This window comes from Lycorma delicatula, chromosome 3 (genome assembly GCF_047948215.1).
Source record: "Lycorma delicatula isolate Av1 chromosome 3, ASM4794821v1, whole genome shotgun sequence".
NCBI lineage: Eukaryota > Metazoa > Arthropoda > Insecta > Hemiptera > Fulgoridae > Lycorma > Lycorma delicatula.
Window position 1 is genome coordinate 73,384,194 of NC_134457.1, and position 24,691 is coordinate 73,408,884.

General features: G+C 31.7%; 1 long non-coding RNA gene across 1 annotated transcript in view; it reads right to left on the reverse strand.

Moving 5' to 3' along the window:
* The window catches only part of LOC142320914 (uncharacterized), a 63,491-nt gene that overhangs the window by 7,855 nt on the left and 30,945 nt on the right, over positions 1-24,691 (reverse strand). Inside the window, exon 2 of the long non-coding RNA XR_012755509.1 lies at positions 9,617-9,809. This is a non-coding gene — a long non-coding RNA (uncharacterized LOC142320914). The remainder of the gene's footprint in view (positions 1-9,616; positions 9,810-24,691) is intronic.

Sequence of the window (24,691 nt, forward strand, 5' to 3'; positions counted from 1 at the left end):
TCATTCAATACGTGTAATAATGTTATTTATTTATTAGTATAGTAACAACAGGCTTACGATCAATTCTTGTCAATTCTAGTTATTTTTCTGTTTATCTGATGGATAAAAAAAATTTTGTACAGGTTAAAAAATGCAAAGCCAAACCGGAATTCGAACTCGGAACCTTTCAAACGAAAGACAGAATCGATACCGTCCCACCACTAGTAATAATAAACAAATCGTATTATTTTTTAATAGAATTTCAAGTCCAGTTTGTTCTGTTTTAGAAATCTTATTTTATTAAATGTATTTCCTGACAAGAATATTTTAAATTTACTTTTATTAGATATTTCACATATTATAGAGCAAAATCAGTGCTTAAAGTAAATTTTCCTATAAATAAATAAATAAAATATTAAATAATACTTTAATTTAAATGAGTAATTTAAAAACATTCAACTACTATAAGCGAAAACATACTGATAGCGTAATAATTTTACGTGACAAATTAAAGCTATTCTTTTATTCGATAGCCAAAAGAAGTTTAAATTTTAAATAAAGTTATAAATCCAGTTAAGGCGTTGTTAAACTTTCCCGAGGAATGATTCTATATATCATCCTTGGTCCTCTTTATCTTCTTATTACATTGAGATCCAATCTTAAGATTCTAATAGTAGTCCCTGACATAAAAGTCACCGTACCAAATTTGTATATTTTTGGTCTAGTTAATCCTGAAATATTAAACTAAACAGAAAACGCATACGCGCGCAAATACACACACACACACAGACAGAGAGAGAGAGAGAGAGAGAGAGAGAGAGCGAGAGATACACACACAGACAAACATACTAATGAGTGGCGTTTACTTCCCTTTCCTGTAATTTTTAACGCTTCATAATCTACTGAGTCTTAATCTATCTCAAAAAACAAGTCGAAAGATGATTTTTGAAGTATTTTCTCCTTGTTATGAAACGGAAATTGTAATATATTGTTCTATAACTTCCAGGCAGAAAAGTTACAATAATAATTGTGTAGTCACAGTTTTGTACAAAACCCGCAAAATTTATTAAACTTTTTTCAGTCTTATTTATTAAGAAATCTCCTTAAAATGAATTCAAAAAGTATGCAAAAAACAAATAGTTACACGATAGGCACTACTCTATTTTGGAAAATTCAACACTGAATTTTTCAAAAACATTTTTACTCTTTCAATGCGGTTCTTAAAATACTGTATAATATTTTATTTCTACACATATTTTAACACCTGTAGAAATTTCAACAAAGTTAAAAAAAAGAACAGTTTACAGTGGTTTATATATTCTTTTTTTTATAAATAATATTCGGAAGGACTTTGTTGATTCCAAATTGAAATATTTTTATTGCAATACTCCGTGCAGCTGTGTGTGTGTGTGTGTGCGTACACACACACACATCAAACATACAAAACATCGTATACACACGTATACGATGTTTTTATGTAACATATTACGTGTAAAAACTCGGACACACGTAAAAAACAAGAAATGTAACCAAGGGAGGTTCGAAAATTCCGAGATTATTTTCTTTCTCTGAAGTCTGTTTTTAAAAATCAGTTTTTCGAGTTAAAAAATGATAAGAAGAAGAAGTAACAAGAATTCATCTTACCAAGCAGGTTTTTAATCATAAACGAAAGACATAGATTACTTAGTAATATTCAAGTAATAAATCTTTCATAGTATTCAAAATTCATGGTAAGTCAGAATTCATTTTTATTCTTTAAAAAGAAATCCATTCCATAAATAAACACTAGTAGTCTATAACTTCCATCATTAACATTAAAGTGTGATTTGTTAAATCTAATATACTGATATGTTAAAAGTTATTCGGATATCCTATTTAATAGGAAAACTATAGTTTGTCTCACAAAACGGTGCAGCGTATTTAAAAATGAGTTCAGCATGTATAAGTAATATTTGTAGTTTAGGCTGAATCATTTCGTCCCTCCCACGCACAAGTACAATTATTGCTTTTTGCGTGTAGTAATATACTGTAAGCTATCACTTGTCTGGCACCGATAATAAAGCATGTATGCCGATAATAAAGCAATTAAAGTTTTTTTTTTGAATCTTTGATATTTAATAACGATCATTTATAATATCATTTATTATGATATTATCGTAAAATTATTCAGTTAACTGAAAGGAAATATTCCAATTTATGTTATCGTGTTACACTGCGGTACGATACAATTTTATGTTTTATTTTTATAACAGTTTTATTCAATTTTATTTTCTCTAATTTTAATTTACTTTTTGTTTCTATGCCATCGGTCTTCAACAACTAGTTATTCTGTCGTGAAACATAAACCGGGAAAACCCTTAAGTAGTTCCGGAAAAAAACCAGCAACGTATTATAACCTTAAAACAAGATAACCCTGAGACTCCAGTCAGAGACATTGCTCGTAAAGCAACCAGTGCAACAGTCATTAGCGAAAGAAAAATTTTTAATGTAATAAAGAAACACAAAACTGTTGGTAAACATGTTTGCCCTAAAAAGACTCGAAAACGTCTGAAAACGATCGAAAAGATGGACGATTTTACGAAAACCGCTATTAGGAAAATAGGTCATTCGTTTTATTTCAGTAACGAGCTTTGTAACTTGAACAAAATATTAAACAACGTGAATACCGATTCTGAACTGCCGAAGTTTTCTAGAAATATATTACACCGTGTTTTAAAATCAATGAATTATCGTCAGAAAAAATAATTCTTTATTGATTGAACGCGAACATATTATTTCATGGTGTAGGGAATATTTAAGAGAAATTAAGCGATGTTGTGAAGGTAAGACAATTTATTATCTAGATGAAACTTGGATTAATGCGGGAGATGTACAGGAAAAGGTATGGGAGGATAAAGAAATCAACTCAGCACAGACGCTTTTATGAAAGGTTTGTCAACTGGGATGAAACCCGCGGCTGGAAAATGAAAACAATTAATAGTAACACATGTATGAAGTGAAAATGGGTTTTTTAACGGTGGTTTATGGGTATTCCAGATCTTCCTAAGAGTATCACGATAAAATAAATGGTGAAAATTTTATGCAGTGGTTTAAAAAAAGTGTCGAGATTTTTACTGAAAGATCCATCATAGTAATGGATAATACGTCATACCATTGCCTGAAATTTGAAAAAATTTCAAACGCTTCGACACGAAAATCGTAATTTGCAATGATAAAATTGCATACACCAAGCACATATTAAAAGTAAAAAACTTTAAAAAAGAAAAATCAGTTAAACAATATCTTTTTTTTTGTCTTCAGTCATTTGACTGGTTTGATGCAGCTCTCCAAGATTCCCTATCTAGTGCTAGTCGTTTCATTTCAGTATACCCTCTACATCCTACATCCCTAACAATTTGTTTTACATATTCCAAACGTGGCCTGCCTACACAAATTTTCCCTTCTACCTGTCCTTCCAATATTAAAGCGACTATTTCAGGATGCCTTAGTATGTGGCCTATAAGTCTGTCTCTTCTTTTAACTATATTTTTCCAAATTTTTACTTCATCTATTTGCCGCAATACCTCTTCATTTGTCACTTTATCCACCCACCTGATTTTTAACATTCTCCTATAGCACCACATTTCAAAAGCTTCTAATCTTTTCTTCTCAGATACTCCGATTGTCCAAGTTTCACTTCCATATAAAGCGACATTCCAAACATACACTTTCAAAAATTTTTTCCTGACGTTTAAATTCATTTTTGATGTAAACAAATTTTATTTCTAAATAAAGGCTCGTTTCGCCTGTTGCGCTATTCGGCATTTTATATCGCTCCTACTTCGTCCATCTTTAGTAATTTTACTTCCCAAATAACAAAATTCTTCTACCTCCATAATGTTTTCTCCTCCTATTTTCACATTCAGTGGTCCATCTTTGTTATTTCTACTATATTCATTACTTTTTTTTTGTTCTTGTTTATTTTCATGCGATAGTTCTTGCGTAGGACTTCATCTATGCCATTCATTGTTTCTTCTAAATCCTTTTTACTCTCGGCTAGAATTACTATATCATCAGCAAATCGTAGCATCTTTATCTTTTCACCTTGTACTGTTACTCCGAATCTAAATTGTTCTTTAACATCATTTACTGCTAGTTCCATGTAAAGATTAAAAAGTAACGGAAATACGGAACATCCTTGTCGGACTCCCTTTGTTATTACGGCTTCTTTCTTATGTTCTTCAATTGTTACTGTTGCTGTTTGGTTCCTGTACATGTTAGCAATTGTTCTATCTCTGTATTTGAACCCTAAATTTTTTAAAATGCTGAACATTTTATTCCAGTCTACGTTATCGAATGCCTTTTCTAGGTCTATAAACGCCAAGTATGTTGGTTTGTTTTTCTTTAATCTTCCTTCTACTATTAATCTGAGGCCTAAAATTGCTTCCCTTGTCCCTATACTTTTCCTGAAACCAAATTGGTCTTCTCCTAACACTTCTTCCACTCTCCTCTCAATTCTTCTGTAGAGAATTCTAGTTAAGATTTTTGATTCATGACTAGTTAAACTAATTGTTCTGTATTCTTCACATTTATCTGCCCCTGCTTTCTTTGGTATCATGATTATAACACTTTTTTGAAGTCTGACAGAAATTCCCCTTTTTCATAAATATTACACACCAGTTTGTATAATCTATCAATCGCTTCCTCACCTGCACTGCGCAGTAATTCTACAGGTATTGCGTCTATTCCAGGAGCCTTTCTGCCATTTAAATCTTTTAATGCTCTCTTAAATTCAGATCTCAGTATTGTTTCTCCCATTTCATCCTCCTCAACTTCCTCTTCTTCCTCTATAACACCATTTTCTAATTCATTTCCTCCGTATAACTCTTCAATATATTCCACCCATCTACCGACTTTACCTTTCGTATTATATATTGGTGTACCATCTTTGTTTAACACATTATTAGATTTTAATTTATGTACCCCAAAATTTTCCTTTACTTTCCTGTATGCTCCGTCTATTTTACCAATGTTCATTTCTCTTTCCACTTCTGAACACTTTTCTTTAATCCACCCTTCTTTCGCCAGTTTGCACTTCCTGTTTATAGCATTTCTTAATTGCCGATAGTTCCTTTTACTTTCTTCATCACTAGCATTCTTATATTTTCTACGTTCATCCATCAGCTGCAATATATCGTCTGAAACCCAAGGTTTTCTACTTGTTCTCTTTATTCCGCCTAAGTTTGCTTCTGCTGATTTAAGAATTTCCTTTTTAACATTCTCCCATTCTTCTTCTACATTTTCTACCTTATCGTTTTTACCCAGACCTCTTGCGATGTCCTCCTCAAAAATCTTCTTTACCTCCTCTTCCTCAAGCTTCTCTAAATTCCACCGATTCATCTGACACCTTTTATTCAGGTTTTTAAACCCCAATCTACATTTCATTATCACCAAATTATGGTCGCTATCGATGTCTGCTCCAGGGTAAGTTTTGCAGTCAACGAGTTGATTTCTAAATCTTTGCTTAACCATGATATAATCTATCTGATACCTTGCAGTATCGCCTGGCTTTTTCCAAGTGTATATTCTTCTATTATGATTTTTAAATTGGGTGTTGGCAATTACTAAATTATACTTCGTGCAAAACTCTATAAGTCGGTCCCCTCTTTCATTCCTTTTGCCCAGCCCGTATTCACCCACTATATTTCCTTCCTTGCCTTTTCCAATGCTTGCATTCCAATCCCCAACTATTATTAAATTTTCATCTCCTTTTACGTGTTTAATTGCTTCATCAATCTCTTCGTATACACACTCTACCTCATCATCATCATCATGGGCGCTTGTAGGCATATAGACGTTAACAATCGTTGTCGGTTTAGGTTTTGATTTTATCCTTATTAAAATGATTCTATCGCTATGCGTTTTGAAATACTCTACTCTCTTCCCTATCTTCTTGTTCATCACGAAACCTACTCCTGCCTGCCCATTATTTGAAGCTGAGTTAATTACTCTAAAATTACCTGACCAAAAGTCGCTTCCTCTTCCCACCGAACCTCACTAATTCCTACTACATCCACATTTATCCTATCCATTTCCCTTTTTAAATTTTCTAGCCTACCAACCTTTTTTAAGCTTCTAACATTCCACGCTCCGACTCGTAGAATGTTATTTTTTAATTTTCTGGTGACCCCTTCCTTAGTAGTCCCCACCCGGAGATCCGAACGGGGGACTAGTTTACCTCCGGAATATTTTACCAAGGAAGGCGCCTCCATCAATGCTATATGAAAATGCAGAGCCACATTTTCTTGGAAAAAAAAGCAGCTGTAGTTTTCCATTGCTTTCAGCTGCGCAGTACTCAGAGGACTGAGTGATGTTGATATGGCCGTTTAAGTCATTGTGACTCACGCCCCTAACAACTACTGAAAGAGCTGCTGCCCTCTTTCAGGAATCATTCCTTAGTCTGGCTCTCAACAGATACCTCTCCGATATGGTTGCACCTTCGGTCCAGCTACTCTGTATCCCTGAGCACTCAAGCCCCCTCACCAACGGCAAGGTCTCATGATTCATAGAGGAGAAAAAAAAACAATATCTATATATATAAAAATGTTAAGTTCGTTTGTGTACGGCTTCAAAAACTCAAAATGTTCTGCACCGATTGAGCTTAAATTTTAGCACGATATATAACCCGCATCAAAGATTGACTTACAGTAAATAAATTAAAACACCCAACTTTCTTATAGCCCAGATAGACTTAAGACTATGCAAACAAAAAAAGTCGAAATAACCAAATACACAGAAAATAATATCCCTACATAATGACCAAAAATTCATTTGTTAGGTTATTTTTTTTTTTTACATATATATGACCAAACAATCGTTTTTTGGTCATTTAGCGTTCTTTGCTATGTAAAAGCAAAGAACAAAATTCACAAATAGTAACACTGAAACCACACAACTAAGTATTCTTTTTTTTTCTTTTTTCTAACCTCCAAAACCACCGTTATGCATTGCTTCAGATGATGATATCAATGATTTATAGCGTATGAAAATGAAACTATTTCTAAGTAATTCAAATTCGTGTAATTTTTTTACGAATCGCGTTTTTGTCAAAATCTCACCTTTTTCTCAATTGACCTGCGGGGTTTTGTTTTCTTTGGAGACCGTAATTCATTAGTAGATTCATACTCGAGAATCACGTTGTACACTGAAGCAGCACAACTTCTACTTACGTTAGCAGTTTATTAACATTTGAAATCAACACCGTTTGATTATTCTGTAATTTGTAAGCATTACTCTGCTCTTGTAAGCATTTAAAATGATGTGTTTTTTCGCACGAATTAAGGGTTTTTTCGCAGCCCACAAATCTTTATATATAAAAATGTTAAGTTCGTTTGTGTACGCTTCAAACATTCAAAATGTTCTGCACAGATTGAGCTCAAATTTTAGCACGATATATAACCCGTATCAAAGATTGTTTTTATCTATTTTTCACATCAGTCACATACCCGCGACCGAGAGAAAACAGTTTTTTTAACGGTCAGCTGTGTACCAGTGACCGCGTCATCTGCCGGAAGCGAGGGGAACACTCGCCATACTAGCTAACGACAACTGCAGCCAAATGTGAAACATTACCTGTCCCCAATTACATTGTTTATTACCAAAAAAAAAACTTATCCACTTGCATCTGATTCAGATTATTATACAATCTGAATTAAATATTCACTTTAATGGAGGTAATTTTGTGTGATCGTGTCGTGATTGAGCTGCGCCTTTCACCAAGCTCTGAATTTATTAGAAAACGACCAACAGTGGGATATATGTATTAATGACGCGTGCAATACATCCAAACCAAATTCGCGCATTATTCGCAATTATATTGACCGCTTGCTTCCCTTCATCTCCCACAGAGTTATGGGAAAGATATCGATCGCATATGGCTGAGGATATTTTGCATAGAGTACGCCTAGAAAATACCAATATGACCATGGAATTTACAGAAGGCATTTACAACGAAGCATTGATAAATATTGAAGAAAAGTGCTTAGCTATTGCAAATAAAGTACTTAGTCAATTGGGAATGCCAGCACCCACCCGAGCTGCGATTGCTTCATTTGATGTGGATTTACGCCATGAACAGAGTTACAACATTGGTGATCTTCAGTCATATGTCCAATCAAACATTCCCAAATTAACGCGTGAACAGAAAGGCATTTATGATCGCCTAATGCAAATGATAAATGACGGAGTTGGGTGGACCTTCTTCTTGGATGCGCCAGGAGGAACTGGGAAAACATTCCTCATTAGATTGATTCTAGCAACGGTTCGATCAAAAAATGACAATTATCCTGTTGCGGAATATTAATCAGCCAAAACTCTGCAACGGCACTCGAATTGCAGTTAAGAAATTGATGAATAACGTAGTGGAAGCAACGATTTTAACGGGGCCTTTCAAAGGTGAAGATGTCCTCATGCCTCGAATACCCATAATCCCGACCGGTATACCATTTTAATTTAAAAGATTGCAATTCCCAATTCGATTGGCATTTGCAATCACAATCAATAAAGCTCAAGGTCAATCTTTAGAATTGTGTGGTTTAGATTTAGATGCGGATTGCTTCTTACATGGGCAACTGTATGTTGCGTGTTCCCGAGTCGACAAACCAGATTGCCTTTATATCTACGCAGACAGTGGAAAAACAAAAAATATTGTATATCCACAAGTATTGAAAAATTAAACTTCTATGAAATGTATGCTTTTTTTGTTTCTCATTTCTCATCCATGCAACCACAATGTGCCACAGCGAAGCGTGGCGGGTAGAGCTAGTTCAACAGACAGTAGCTCAACGGGTATTGGAAAAATACATTGAGGTAAACAAATATTTTTTTCTAAACAAATGTTTTTTTCTGTTTTACTTGATGAAATTTTAATGTAGCGGTAACGTACTTTTTATTTATTTTTAAGGGAAACATATATTTTATCGCAATTTTCTCTTTTTTTTTACAAGTTATTTTTACTTCATTTTTATGAAAAAATATAGAGAAGTGTTTTTTTATAGGATTGATTGCGCTAAATTAAATTAAAATCATGATGCTGTTATATTTTGGTTTGCTGCACGCTTTTGTGAGATAAATTATAATTTAAAGACAAACCGATCGTAGAAAAAGCTTAATGTAATGTAATATTATTACACATAATAAATTTTGATATAAAAACAACTCAAGTGCTGGAGAAAGACCAGTTAAAAATATTACAAAAAAGCCAATAAATAATAAAAAAGTTTAATTCTAGCAATTATAAATTCATTCAGCAATATAAATTAAGTTTTAAACTTTCAAATAGCAATTTTAATAAACTTCAAAATGTAATAATACTTTAATTAAGAACAATTAGTTTAAGTGCATCAACTTAATGTTTTTAGATGAAAACAAACTACAAGGAAATTCTTAAAATTTAGGATAAAAAAATTTGTTATTAAGCAGCTCTTTGTTTTTTTTTTTTTTTTTTTTTTTTTTTGTTATACTTTAAATTAGGTTAATATGCCGGACGAAAAAAAAACAATTAGCAAGATAATTTTTTCATGTCATTTTAGCAAATAATAGCTTAAGTAGAATGAAAATATTGTTAACATAATAATTTAAGTCCGTGACACATACTTACAGGAAATAAATTTAGAAAGAAAATAGTTTTTGTTTATTTTTCACTTAATTCATATGCAAATTTTTATAAAACTGTTGTTAGTTTAAAAAACAAAAACATATTTGTTGTTTCTTCTTAAACTTTAAAAGTGTTGGCCATGAAGTAGAGAAAGTTTTGGAGGTAACAACAAATCCGCTTTTTCTTTTTTCTTTTCCTATAATAAATGAATAATAAAGTGTTTACATTTTATGACATTATATATTTCAATCAAGTACATATATTTTTTTAAATTATTATTATTGTAATTTATCTGTTATTTATAATTTCTATATTTTTCATTCCATTTATAAAATTGATAAACTAAAATCCCCTCATTTTATATAAATATATTTATTTAATTATATCTTCATATGTATATATCTTTTCAAAATTACATAAATATAAAGAAAATAAGTATTGCCACGTTTTATACGTATTATGCAATAAAAATCTAGAAGAACTTTCACTCATTCGTTCTTTCTTTCATTTTATTTATAATACCATGATCTTTTTGTTGCTATTATCATAAAAACTAATAAATCTATATAACATTAGAAATATCATTTTAATTTTGAAATTTTTTAATTACAAAGATTAGTAGTTTATAGTTGAAATTATGAATAAATTACATACACAGAATTTTCTCATGGTGCTTATATTATGTATAAGTATGATGAAACAAAAATTGCAATTTACATAAGATAAATGTGTAAGTAGAAGTTTTTTTAATTATAAATGTATCATTATTCATAATGATTTTCTATTACATTAAATTTTGTAGACAGGTATAAATTGCATATATATATATATATAATGAACGTAGTGATTATGTAATGAAAAAAAAAAGTTTGTGAAGTAAGATATAGTATTATTATAATTTTTAAGTTTGTGTAATTAAATACACCATGAGATATATTGTATAACCAATTTTATATGTACTAAAATTGCGTAAAGATTCAACTGAAAAAAAATTGAAAACACTATTTCATCTACCATTAGTCAAATGTTAAAAAAAAAACGTATTATTTACTTTCAAAATATAAGGTCACTATATTAATCCGTATCACTATTATATTTAATCGTAATTAGTAGTTACGTGTAGATGAAGTAATTTTGGTGTGTTCTTTCCTCGACTAAGGTTATAAAATGGTGCCATAAATTTATCTAATCAGTAATGACATATAAATTAAATAATTTCATACAAAAAAGTAAATTGTTAAGCGTAAAATAAAAATTCCTACTAAACTGGTACGATATGCTAAGACTTATCTGGCCTTTGTTTTCGTTTTAAAATAAAATTGTAGTTGTCTAAAAATTAAAAAATGACATTAAAGTTCGACTAACTTCAATATCATATTTTATAAAACCAGAGTCGGTAAAATAAATTTCTTAACCAAACATTAGGAAATATAAACTTAGATACAGAAATTGCTCGTAAAATAATCGTAACAAAAATTATCTCTTATATTGTTGCTGTAACCCTTCCTTCTTCTTCTTTACTGTACTTCTCCTCCTTTTTCATCTCTCTTTGTGGTTCGATAGTTTTCTTTATCTTCTCTCGTCCTTTACCTCTTCTTCTTCCACTTCTTTGTCTTTTTTATACTCCAATTCTTTTCTTTCCAAATTTTTATCTATGTTTTAATTCCTCTGCTTCCTTTCTCAAGTCCTGTTCTCGCTTTATTTTATTATTCTTCTACTTTCAAATATATCCTTTCATTCGATCTAACATTACTTTTTTCCTTTTTTCTGTTTAGCCTTTGGATCCACCGTCAGGTATTATTTCAGAGGATGAATGAGGATGATATGTATGACTGTAAATGAAGTGTAGTCTTGTACAGTCTCAAATCGACCATTTCTGAAATATGTGGTTAATTAAAACCCAACCACCAAATAACACCGGTATTCACTATCTAGTATTCAAATCTGTTTACTAGGATTTGAACCTTAGAACTCTCGACTTCGAAATCAGCTGATTTGCGAAGATGCGTTCACCTCTAGACCAACCCGATGGATTAATCCAACATTACTTAGCCCAACATTGCGACACGTACTTGTCTGCTCACAATCCATGCATGCCTTGCAGGCAATTGGCCTGACGTGAACTCCAGACATCCTATTGTCTGCGAGATACAGTCTATTATTTCTGAAATGACTCGACGTAACACAACTGTGAGCTGCTGCTGGATCCCAGCCATTTTAGAATTTCAAGCAATGAGCGCGCTGATCGTGCAGCAAAAGAGGCTTGTTTGTAGCCTTCTTTCACAATTCTCGTTATTTCAGACGATCTTGTCTGTTTTCTGAAGAGAGTGGTTCTTGATGAGTATCAAAGCGAATGGAATACTACCATTAACAATAAACTTCGTATAAGAATAATATCTCACTGTGGAGCTCTTCATGCAGAAATAACCGTCGAGAGAAGGTTATTATTTGCCGTTTGCAAATAGGACACACTAGACTTACTCGTGGACATTTCATGACCCAGACCGATCCAACCGTTTGTTCTCTGAGACTGCCAACTAACGGTACACCAGATCCTTGTAGGCGGTGTCTGTTACGCGGCATTGCGTCGGAAATTTAAATTAGGGGCTAACATCCGAAATATTTTAGAGAACAAAGTGACGATGTTATCGAATGTGTTGCTATTTCTTAAGGCAGTACATCTGGATTCAAACATTTAATAATCAATTTTATTTTTTTTTTAGTATTTTATAACTTTTTTTTAGTTTTTTCTATTTTTTCCGCATTTTTGTGCGTTTTGACTGTTAATTTTTTTTATTTCTACATTACTGTTATTTATTTTATAACTTCGTTATACTTAGCGTTGGTGACGTTGACCTTGTTTGTTTATTTTAAAAGTTCTGCGTCCAGAAGCTAATAACGTATCTTCGTTGTACGCCCCAAAATATACAAAAAAAAACTAATCGATCCTCTATCTAATTTACATTTTTTTAACTCCGTCTTGTTCTAGTTGAAATTGACATCTTAGTTGAAATTGATATCCTTCTTGTAATCGATTCTTTTTTGGAATTTTACAATCAAAATTTTTCACCTTTTTTTCACGAATCATATTATTAGGTTGTATATAATTTGCATTATATACCGAAATTTGTCGTTTGTATATTTAACGTTAATTTAGACAAGGTTAGCAAGTGAGGTGAGCGTAGGTTCTGTTTGGTTAGGTTATGTTGATGTATAACCCACCGGGTTGATCTAGTGGTGAATGCGTCTTCGCAAATCAGCTGATTTCGAAGTCGAGAGTTCCAACGTTCAAACCTAGTAAAGGCTTTTATATGGATTTGAATACACTAGATAGCGGATACCATTGTTCTTTGGTGGTTGGCTTTCAATTAACCACACATCTCAGAAATGGTCGACCTGAGACTGTTCAAGACTACACTTCACTTACACTCATACATAATCATCCTTATTCAACCTCTGAAGAAATATCTGACGGTGATTCCCGGAGGCTAAACGTAAAAAAAAGGTTATGTTGATATGTGTTAGCATCTCGGCCTTTCATCCGGGGGTTTCGCGTTTCAATCCCGGTCAGGCATAGCATTTTCACACACGCTACAAAAGTGCCATTTCATCTCATCCTCTGAAACAATAAAAGGGTTATGTTGATATACAAACTTATATACGATTACGTGTACTGACGAATCGTATTTATATCAAAATAATTTATGCTCGCTTCGGTCGCTAACATCGTTTAACTAATGATATTTAGTCATAAGATCAGTCGTTTGTAACTGTGTAACATTTTGTGAGATAAATAGATGAAAAAATTATTTTTATTAGTTTACGTAATACATAAGAAATAAGTGTTTTACCTTTATAAAATTCAGATTAAAATGTAGAAAGGAATAAAAAACATATTTTATTTCTTCCTTCCATAAAAGAAAATTATTAAAGTTATAAATAATAATAAAATTATAGTAACAAAGACAATAGAATCAATATAATTTTAAAGATATTCTGTATTGCCTACACGGTGACTTGACCACTAAAGTTATTAGATATTTGTGGTGCTATTTAAGAAAGTTAAAAAAAGATGAAATATCAAGTTAAAAAAATATATTTTGTAAGAAAGTTATTTTATTTTTATTAAAAAGACGATTGTTATTAAAATAATCAGTGTAGCCAGTTTTACTTGTGAACGCTCACGTACAGGCGCACACACCTAGACACACAACCGGGTATTTATTTTTATTTATATCATTAATTTTTGTAAAAGAGATCATATAAATTCCAGGTTGTTTAAAACCAATTATAAATCAGAATAAAAATAATAAAAGTAGCTGCCCAAAAATATTTTTTTTTATTTATACCTGTGAGTTCATTTATATAGAATGATTCAAAGAAACGGGATATTTTAAAAATTAAACAAGATTAATGAAACATTTTTTTTAGAAAATGAATTTTATTTCATGTAATTGTACAAATGTTGCCATTTTAGGATACATACATTTTAGTTTATTTTTTAAAGATGACATCTTGCAGGTGACCTCCTCTTCTACGTAAACACTCACGAAGTCTCTTCGTTAAATTGTTCACGGTTTGGCGTAACATCTCAACTGGAATTTCCGCAATCGCTTCTCGGATCTTTGCCTTCAGTTCTTCCGTTGTAGCAGTTCTACTGTGGAACACTGCTTTTAAGGTGACCCCGCAAAAAGTAATCGCAAGCTGAGAGATCAGGCGATCTGGGAGGCCATCTAATGTCACCGTTTCGTGAAATGACACGTTGTCCAAACGATCGGCGTACAGCTGCCATCGATATTCGTGCAGTATGTGACGTTGCTCCGTCTTGTTGAAACCAGGCTGTGTTAAGAATCGGTGGAAATCACTTTTGTTGTTCCACAACAAAGGTTTCAAGCACGGCTACGTAACGAGCCGACGTCACTGTAATCTCAAGACCGTTGTCATCCTCAAAAAAATAAGGGCCTATAACACTGTAAGATGACATAGCACACCACACGGTCACTTTCTGGCTGTGCAACGGACGCTGGTGTAGCTGCTAGGATTTTCTTGTGCCTGGTATCTGAAATTTTGCTCGTTAACAAATCCACTGAGGTGGAAATGCGCTTCGTCTGACATCCACAGTTCGTGAATAAACTCTTCGTTATCGTTTATCTTCTGAAGCATTTCATTACAGAATTGTGTTCGCACAACTGCATCATTCGGTTTCAGTTCCTGGACGATCTGCAACTTGTACGGATGGAATTGCAAGTCCTTCACTAACGTTCTTCGAACGCTTGAACTATGCGATTGTAAAGATGCTGAGAGACGACGGATTGAACGATGTGGACTTCGTGTGACAGCAACTTGTAAAGCTTGAACATTCTGTGGTGTACGGACGGTTCGCTCACGGCGTGGAGGTTTCTTTTTCATTGCCGAACCGGTTTCCTCAAAATTAGATATCCATGTTTTAATTGCACGCGCTGATGGAACACGGTCGTGACGTCCCAGATTAAAATGACGGCGTAATTCTCTACGCGCTCCCTCCACACTGTCATTGCTTTTGTAAAACGCTTTGATAGCAAATGCACGTTGCGCACCACTCCAAGGATCTATGACAACTAAATGGCAGGTTAGGTTAGAGAGGCTGGCGCCACTTATCAAGTGGTACCAATCGCCCACGGCTACCAACACAAGTTTCAAAATTTCCCGTTTCTTTGAATCACCTTGTATAAAGAAAGATATGGGTGTGGTTTACAATAAAACAGCCCTGCAACGAAATCAGTCCATTATTAGCTAATGTAAAAGCAAGCATGAAAATTGTATTACCCATTGCATTTCACTTTCAAATAGTATCAGTACAGATTATTTTGGCGTGACAATATTTTGTCTTTTTGAATAATCAATCTGCAGCCTACAGAGAGTACTAACACACAAATACCTGTAGAGCGAAACTTTTTGTACACACGCTTGCATGTTTGTTATATGTTAATAAAAATGCGTGCAAATAATTTGATCATTTAAAAGATATTTTCATTAATCGTTAATATATTTATGTGAAGTGTAATTTTTTTGTATTAAAATTAATTTCAGAATAGAACTGTAGAAAACTGAATTGTAGGAAAATAAAAATAAAAAAGATGCAAAAATTTGTTCATAAATTTTTCATTTATACAGATTATAGTGAAAGGAAAATTTGTTACTTCTTTCTTTTTAAAGCCACGCCTCTTCCTTTCTATTAATTTAAGTTGTCTTAAAACGGCTATTTATCTTGCAGCTATACGTTTAAAAAAAAGAAAAGAAACGATTCACAAATACAATAATTATTATTTATCGATCTCTATGCAAGAATATAACTATTCTAATTTTCTCTGCATGTTATAAATAATCATATAATTATATTTGAGGTGTGAAGTTAATTCATGTTTCTTAACAACCTGTATCTTTTTAGATGCACGTACACTACGTATGCTAAAAATTAAATTTTATGATGTTATTCTAAGATCAAGTAAAAATATAAAAAGTTTAAAATGATTTTTTGAAAAATCTTCAAAGAACAGAGTAGATTTTAAATAGTTCTGATACCGCTTCGCACATTCAGAGCTAGTTAAAAATATCATAAAACATTAAAATTTAAGAAAGAAGTGAAAATATTTTATTATTTATCGCGTTCTCTATAATCGAAATTATATTTTATTTAAAACTTTCTAGTTTTGTTTTTATTTTTAATTTATGCAAATAATAATAATAAATAAAAATATATTTTGTTCCGATGGGTAACAAGAGATATATATTAAAATTTAAAAGACTACCAAAAATAAAAATATTCTTAACAAGCATTGCTCTGTAATATAGGATAATAATAAAAGATTGTGCGAGTGACTAGTTTGTTTATTAGTAGTAATAGGAAAATCAGTTTTTCAAATTTTTTAAATTTATTTAAATATATATATTTATATATGAGTGATGGACTATTTTATGTATATATATATATATATATATATATATAACAATTTTTTGTTTCATTTATAATTAATTATGAAATTTGTGATTATGCTCTAATCAAAGTTTCCAATGCTTTTACAATGGTTTCCTTGATCCACTGAGACAAATACTGGCACAGTTCTTTTCTTTATCAGGGTGTAGCACACCAACCCATTTATGACGTGATCTGTATAATGTATTAATTTTACACGACTTCCCAAAAAGGAATGAAATACATGTATTTCACTCCACTGTTGCGGGATTTTTTATACCTTAGAAAATTTTTTTTTCCTAAAGAGCAAGCCACGCATGCAAACCTTTAGCTCATGATGCGAGGCGAATCAACAGCCATATTATTTTATCTATGGACCAGATAAGTCTGAAGGGGCGAAATCAGGATCGTACGTAAGATGACCTAATATCTCAATTATTTTTGCGTAGCTTCTAAGTAGTTTAGACAGCAGAATACTGATGGAATTGTTATCCAACAACACAACTCATTTTGAAAGTAGCGTTTGCTTTGAAATACAATAGTTAAACTGTTAATACGGGTCTCACTGAAACAAACACTGTTTATTGTTGTAATGATGATTATGTAATACTGAACGTTTTAGTTCCAAAAACTGTAAGCATCAGTCTTCCTGCTGATAGCTGGGTTTTGAACTTTTTGTAAGCGATTATGGGACTCTCCATTCCATACTCTATCTTTTACCTTTTGCTCGGTAATGTAAACCCATTTTTAGTCATCATCGATGATTTTAACTAAAGAATCATCATCGTTAAAAAAAGGATCCCAATGTTTTTTTTTAGATATCGCAAAGCGTTGGTTTATACAAATTATGAATGATTTGTGACCCCCTTGCACAAATTTCATTAAAGTTACGTTTACTGTGGAATTTCATAAACAGAATCATGACTAATTTGCATATTATCTACAATTTCATCAATGTCACGTAAGCGGTAAACATTCTTGTAATTTATAGCTTAGCTGAGCACCTGATTCCTTTTTCAAGTACAACAGCACTGCAGATAATATTCTACTTACCCATTTGTTCTGTTACCCATTATGTTCTGTTTATGAGTCGTCTACTTTTCATAAATTCCCAATAAACAATGTAAATTTTTAATTGCTATGCCCAGTATTATAAAATAAATATTTCCTTTTCCCTATTTTACTGCTAATACATTAACTGACCGTACAGTAATTTTCATTCATTCATTGTGTTCTGGGCTGCCATTAGGGCAGGTCCTGTCATGGCTGCTGCTCTCCTCCTTGTTCTATCCTTTTCTAACCTCCTTGTATCTTCATATTTTCCCTTTTCTATAATCCCACCCATCATTTGGAATTTCTTTCTTGCTCTTCCTTTCCTTTCATTCACCAAGCCTTCTATCGCATCCACTAATCTTCACTAACCTTCTTCTCATACAGTGTTCTACCAGTTCTTTTTCCTAAACTGAATCACAATTAGCATTTTCCTGTTCACTCCGATTGTCCACAGTACTTCTTCATTTGTTATATGTTCTTGCTATCTGACATTTATCATTCTGCGCCACACCCACATCTCAAAAGCTTTGATTCGTTTTCTGTCTGCCTTTTTCATCATCCATGTTTCAGCTCCATACAGCATCACACTCGAAGCAAAATATCTGACTAATTTCTTTTCTTAACGCTAAGTTTAACTTTCCACACAACAGTTTTCCCTTCTTCACAGTAATTTAAAGAAAATTAAATTAAAGAAGTGCCATGTCATAATACAAAAAGATATGAGTTTGTAAAGAGTATATCTGAAAAGACCCATAAAGATTAAATTATTTATAAATGCATAAACATTGAAAATTAAGACTTTATAAATGGTCACTAGTTTTAAACAGAAAAGAAAGAATAATTTTTCAAACTGTCTACTTGAACATGTAACTTTTTCATTTAAAAATATTTCACTTTTCTTATAAGACTTACTGCAGGATCATCACCAGGAGAACTTCATCCAACTAACAAACTTTTTTTATTTAATGGAGAATAGAGTTTGAACTTAAAGAATGACAACAAAGTTGTAATAGTTTCTTGGCATATGTTATTTATTCTTATGTAGTGCAAAAATAATTATATATGGAGAAAGTTGCCTAAGATTTATTTGGGGTGGAACAATTTATGATGAAGTTTTATTGTAGAATTATCAATTCAAGTATAAACAAACCAAAAAAGTTTTTAAATTTCAAAATATCAATATTTTTAAACTTTGATCGGCTTCCCCCACCCCCAATATTGCCCACAAAGTATTTTATTTGGGTGGCTTATACTACAACTATCGTTACATTAAAAAAAATTCTGTTAAAAAATATGCAATAAATAGAAAGATAGTTTTATCAATTTTTTTTGTGAAAGGGGGGAATTTTGGGGCAATTTTTTTTAATGGGAAGATACGCATGCATGCATGTGCTGAGCTTATTATAAAGTGGGGGTTATTTTTGCAAAATTTTGAGAAAATTGATTCCAAACCCTCTCCCACTCCCTGAAGATATTGACCCCAAAATTTTACCAAACAAATTGCTTCATATACACGAGAGTCTCTGTACAAAATTTCCTTAAAATCGGTATATCCAGTCAAAAGTTATTAAGCTTCAAACATGCCAACACACATACATATACGAACCTTAACCCCACCACCACTTTTTTTTGTTTTTGGAGTCCCTGACATGAAATTGTAAGAAATGAAAAAAGAACCTGACACTATTTCTGAATGAATACTACACATTCCTTCTCGCATCATAGTTCTAGAGCTATGAAAAAACATACATCAAACTGCAAATAAAGATAGGAAAGTAAAAACATAGATCAAACTGAGAATCTCCTCCTTTTATGATGCCATTTAATAACTGACCTTTACAAAAAGTGAGGAGGAGAAAATCTCATTAAATCAATGTCAAAGTAGAAATATATAATGATACATCAATATTCTAACAATCTTACTGTAGTATGCTACGTTATAATTATCGAATTGATGGCAATTTTTTGAAAGGGCTCAGAAAACAACTTCTATCTTTCATAGGGTTTCTTTCACTAAATGGAAACTTTAATAAGGGGCATATTTTGATGAAATTTGCATTTAAGATTTTAATTTTCTCTCAAAAAAAAATTTGATGATGTGGAGTAAAGTTATTTCATGCATCAAAAGATAGTTTTGTTATACTAATAAATATTTATAAAGATGTCAATTTTTATTTTTGTCGCTTTAAAAGTTATTTTCCCGAAGTTTTCAGATATACTAAATTTAGATTTGTAATATTTGTGAGTTGAAGTAGACTTTTCTGTGTATACATGTTCTCTCTCTCTCTCTCTCTCTCTCTCTCTCTCTCTCTCTCTCTCTCTCTCTCTCTCTCTCTCTCTCTCTCTCTCTCTCTCTCTCTCTCTCTCTCTCTCTGTGTGTGTGTGTGTGTGTGTGTGTGTGTGTGTGTGTGTGTGTGTGTGTGTGTGTGTGTGTGTGTGTGTGAATTTGCGCGCTTCTAATACTAAAATATAAAAAGAACTGTTGGTGAAAGGGAAGACTGAATCGTATTCTGTGTAATTAATTGCCTCTGTTTCATGAATAATGTGTTTCTATTTTAAATTACCATTTTAGTTATGAAATGAGTGTGCTATTTCTTCTACGATTTATTATATGATATTTAAAAATAATATTGACAGTACTAAGTCTGAAATTAGCTAATATTCACAATCAATTTTAATATAAAAATTTAAGTTGACCTCCAGCACTGATCTATATACCAAAATACTCTTTTCTCCAGTTTATAAAAGTAATTATTTTTTTTAAAGATGAAATATACAACATTTTTTTATTAAACAAATTGATTTTATAATTTTTACTATTATGTCTTTTAATTTTTATTACACAGGTATACATTATACTACTATTATCCCTAAGGTATTTCCTCTAAAATAATCTGACCCGATTAGCATGTCAAATTTGTCAAATTTTTTTTTGGGTCATTTTTTGCATATTTGGAGTTTTTACAGATCATGATCCCTTCTAACAAAAAAAACACAATTTCAGCAATGAAAAATTCGGAAGGTGTATGTACATATGTATGTATGTGTGTTGGTCTGTTTTTTGCTTGATATTTCAAAATTGGACTGTTAGACCGATTTAAATGAAGTTTGCCAATACATGTTCTGTATATGGGACATTGATGTCATTTAATTTTTATTAAAATGGTCAAGGGAGCAAAATTTTTTACATAATTTAATGCCCTTAGGTAGTAGAAACTTATGATGTGTTTGAACTTATTTAAACCCCCAAATAGGAAAGCCGAAAAACGTTTTTTTTCTGACTGGATTTATCTATTTTTTCCATGTTTCGTAAAAATTTCCTTGTTTATTGGGTAAAATGGTCACATATTTAAAAGAATTTAGTGATTTTATTTTGAAATAAATCGATAAAGAAGGACTAATTATTCTTAGGACTTTATTTCTTAGGACTAATTATTAAATAGAGGAAACTTAAAGGCAACTTTGCAAGGTGAATTGGATGTCAAAATTGCAAAACCATTGTAAAATCTTTTAATTTGAATAAACAAGGGGAGGAGTAATTATATACAGGAATAAATGTTTATCTCAATCATGTTTTGTCTTATAAATATTAAACTTCTAACAGTTAATTCCATTTTTCTAAGTACTTAATGAAAATGCATCTGCTATATTCCAGCATTCTTGAACAGTACAATTATGCTATTTAATAGTATATACAATGTTGTAGTTGCAACAGAATAATGAACTGGAGTGCATTGTGCTTTTGCTGTGAAATCATTTTACAAAAATGGTGAGATCTCGGATTATTCAGCGTTGATTTTGAAGACATTTCAGTATTCATCATAACTGTCCTGTTTCTACATACCCTTCCTATTAAGATTTTTGCTCAAAATTTTTAAGTTAACTATAAAAAAAATAACATTAGCAAGGGTTAGTAATGTAAATACAGCACATACAGAGGTCATTGAATAGAGTTCACACCATGACAATTATATCATTCAGGCTGATAGAATCCTGAAAATCTACCTGAAATCTATGCATTTGGTAGATTTTACAGGACCTGCACAATTCCATCCCAACAAAATTCAAAGTACACTAATGCACCATACATGAGTAAGACTACAAAGATGTAAAGTTTTATCACATGATTATACAGTTTAATAATGGACAAAAAGAGCAGATAGAAAAATGTGTAAGTGATAAACCTCATTTTCATTTAGCAAAAAAGTTTATAGGAAAATCCTCTGTTTATAGTCTCTCATAAAGCCACAGCAATTCATGAGAGACCGCTTTACATTTCTGAAATTGTGTGGTGCAAAATCTCTTCCTTAGTTTTAATAAACTTATATGACAGAGAAAGATCACTACAATTTATTAAGTTCTCATGTTAGATGCTCTTTTTAGTTCCTGAAATCATCCAGTAAACAAAGAGTAATTTGTCAGATGATATTATGAACTACATAAGTTTGCAGAATTTCTTTTAGTTATGTTATTCCTGATATCATGTGGCCACCCAGATTACCTAACATCAGGAGGCCAGTCAGATTACCTGAGTTTTAGCATGCATTTTCTTTTGCTGGGTGTGTTCAGAAAGTCAACTATCCAATGAACTAGTACATAATTCATCTGTAAAAACATTGAATCTTGCTAGAAGTTAATTCCTATGGAAATGCTACAAAGAGAGTGTGATAAGTGAGCCTCACAACAGATTTACTTACAGCAAAGTGATGATCATCAGAAGGATGTTAAATCTTAGGAAAATAATGATAATAATATAATTTAAGTGCTTTTATACACAAGATTTTTTCATATATTTAAAAATGAAATAAATTAAAGAATTTATTGTTTATTGTGTGTATGTTAGATACCATAATCTTAATCACTGTAGATGATCATTCTCAAGAAATCCCAAAATTTCCAAGAACAATGAAAACATCCCATGCCAGGAGAGTTAGAATGAAGTAAATTCCTGTTGGCTTCTTCTCAAAGTCAAACCATTGTTGCATATCTATCAGTATGTATGATACCATTACTCTGTTTACAATGTGTGGCTATGTAATGAACATCATTACTCTCAATAGAAAACAATTCTGAGTAGTACTGCTTTATTTTACATATTTCTCATTCAACATATTCATAGGAAAGAAATTGGCTAATAGTGTAAAGCTACAATTGATACACGTTTTTCTGTAGGGAAAACACTGCGTTACAGCATTACACCACCCATTAGTGGCACTGTTCATTATTTATTTAAACTGCCCTAATAATATAATTAAATAGACTAATTTACTTTTTGTAAGTATGTTATAATTATAGTATAATCTATCATGGAATAAAAAGATTTATTATTTATATTATAAAAGACACAATGATTTTTTAAAAAATATTTTATTAATAAATCTGATATGGAAAACACATGACTTCCTTGGATGACTATTAAATTACATTTACACATTTTTTTTTAAATGAAAAGTACATAAAATTTTATTTCATTAAAAACTTCTGATTTTTTCATACTTTTTTTTGTTGAATTATTAATTGTAAATTTTTTTTTACAATGAGAGGTAAATAATTATTAATAAATCAATATACTTAAATTAAAAAAAAGAAAAATAAATATAAAGGAGATAAAGTCTGATTTGAACCGATGTGCCTTTCCCTAAGACCCAAACATTTCATTAATTAAGATATTATTTTGCTATAACTCTGAAGCAATGAAAATAAGTACCATATCGTACTAAAGAAAATAAGTATGATATATCGTTGAAAAGCTCTCAACGAGAGCTTATTACTGCAGTTAATAAAAACTCCAAAATCCACACTTTCAATTTTTGGACACTTTGGTCCAGTTGATTGCAATCAAAAGGAGAGGTGCACAACTAGATGTTACAGCAGTCCTAAATCCAAAATTTCAGCCTCCTACAGCTAATTGTTTTTGACACGAGATACACACATACGTGTGTATCTCGTATAATTGATACGTACGTACATACAGACGTAAACTAGTCAAAATGGGTTCAGGATGATCAAAATGGATATTTCTGCTGAAATCTGGAAACCAAAATTTTTCACGATCACAATACTTCCTTTACTTCGTACAAGGAAGCAAATCCTGATAATTATTTTTCCATTGTTTATAACAGTTGCATCAACAATTACTGTCATTAGCAACTTAATTATAACTTCATTATCATAAATAATTAAAGAATAAATACCAAATACAAGAAACAATAAATAGCAAACAATAAACACAAACTAAAAGAGTAATAAATGAGTGATAAATACTGGAACATCATCACTAGTCTATTTATACTGTGCATACAGTATTCCTTAAGGGATCTCACATAAGCAAAACCACTAAACTAATTTCTTCGTTCCACTATAAGAGAGAAACTGCAACAGCCTTTTTATGTATTCCTTCTGGTTTAGTAAACACTTCACATCTGTACCCAAATTTAATTTTTATTGAATAGACTTGAACATTGGGCAAACCATAAGTAAGTGCTTTATGGACCATTTTAAATTGTACGGCTCACAGTTCTGCTGAGGAGAGCCAAATATATGGGCATGGGTTGGCTTTCAGTGTCCAATCCTCAGCAAAGTTAGGATGACTTGGTCTCTTCTGTTGTTTGGGACAAAAGGTTTCTCGAACACGTTCTCTTGTATGCCATGTAAAGCCACGGGAAGGGAGGACTTAGCAGCCAGAACTTATTCCGGTGAGAATGTTACTTAACATGGACTGTTATCATATTTGCTCTCATATTTTAATTCTAATTAGAAACCATTTGTTGCCGCTCTGTTGGCTCATTCTTGGCTCTCATCAGCCCATTCATAAGTTATGTATATTCAATCACATTTTACTTTTACAGAATTTTTAGATTTTTAAATAATGAATATCCAAAAGTAACGTGTGATTTCTGAAATGGGAACTCTCCACTCTACCACACTTAATCCCATTCCACCCACAATGTTATGGTTCTCCCATTTTCTGTTTCCTTTAGTATCTTTGGTTTAAGTTTTGTTTAATACTAAATATCTTTTTATAATATATTTACCAGGAGTTTTCTGTGTTCATAAGTTTTAGAGCTTGTTTT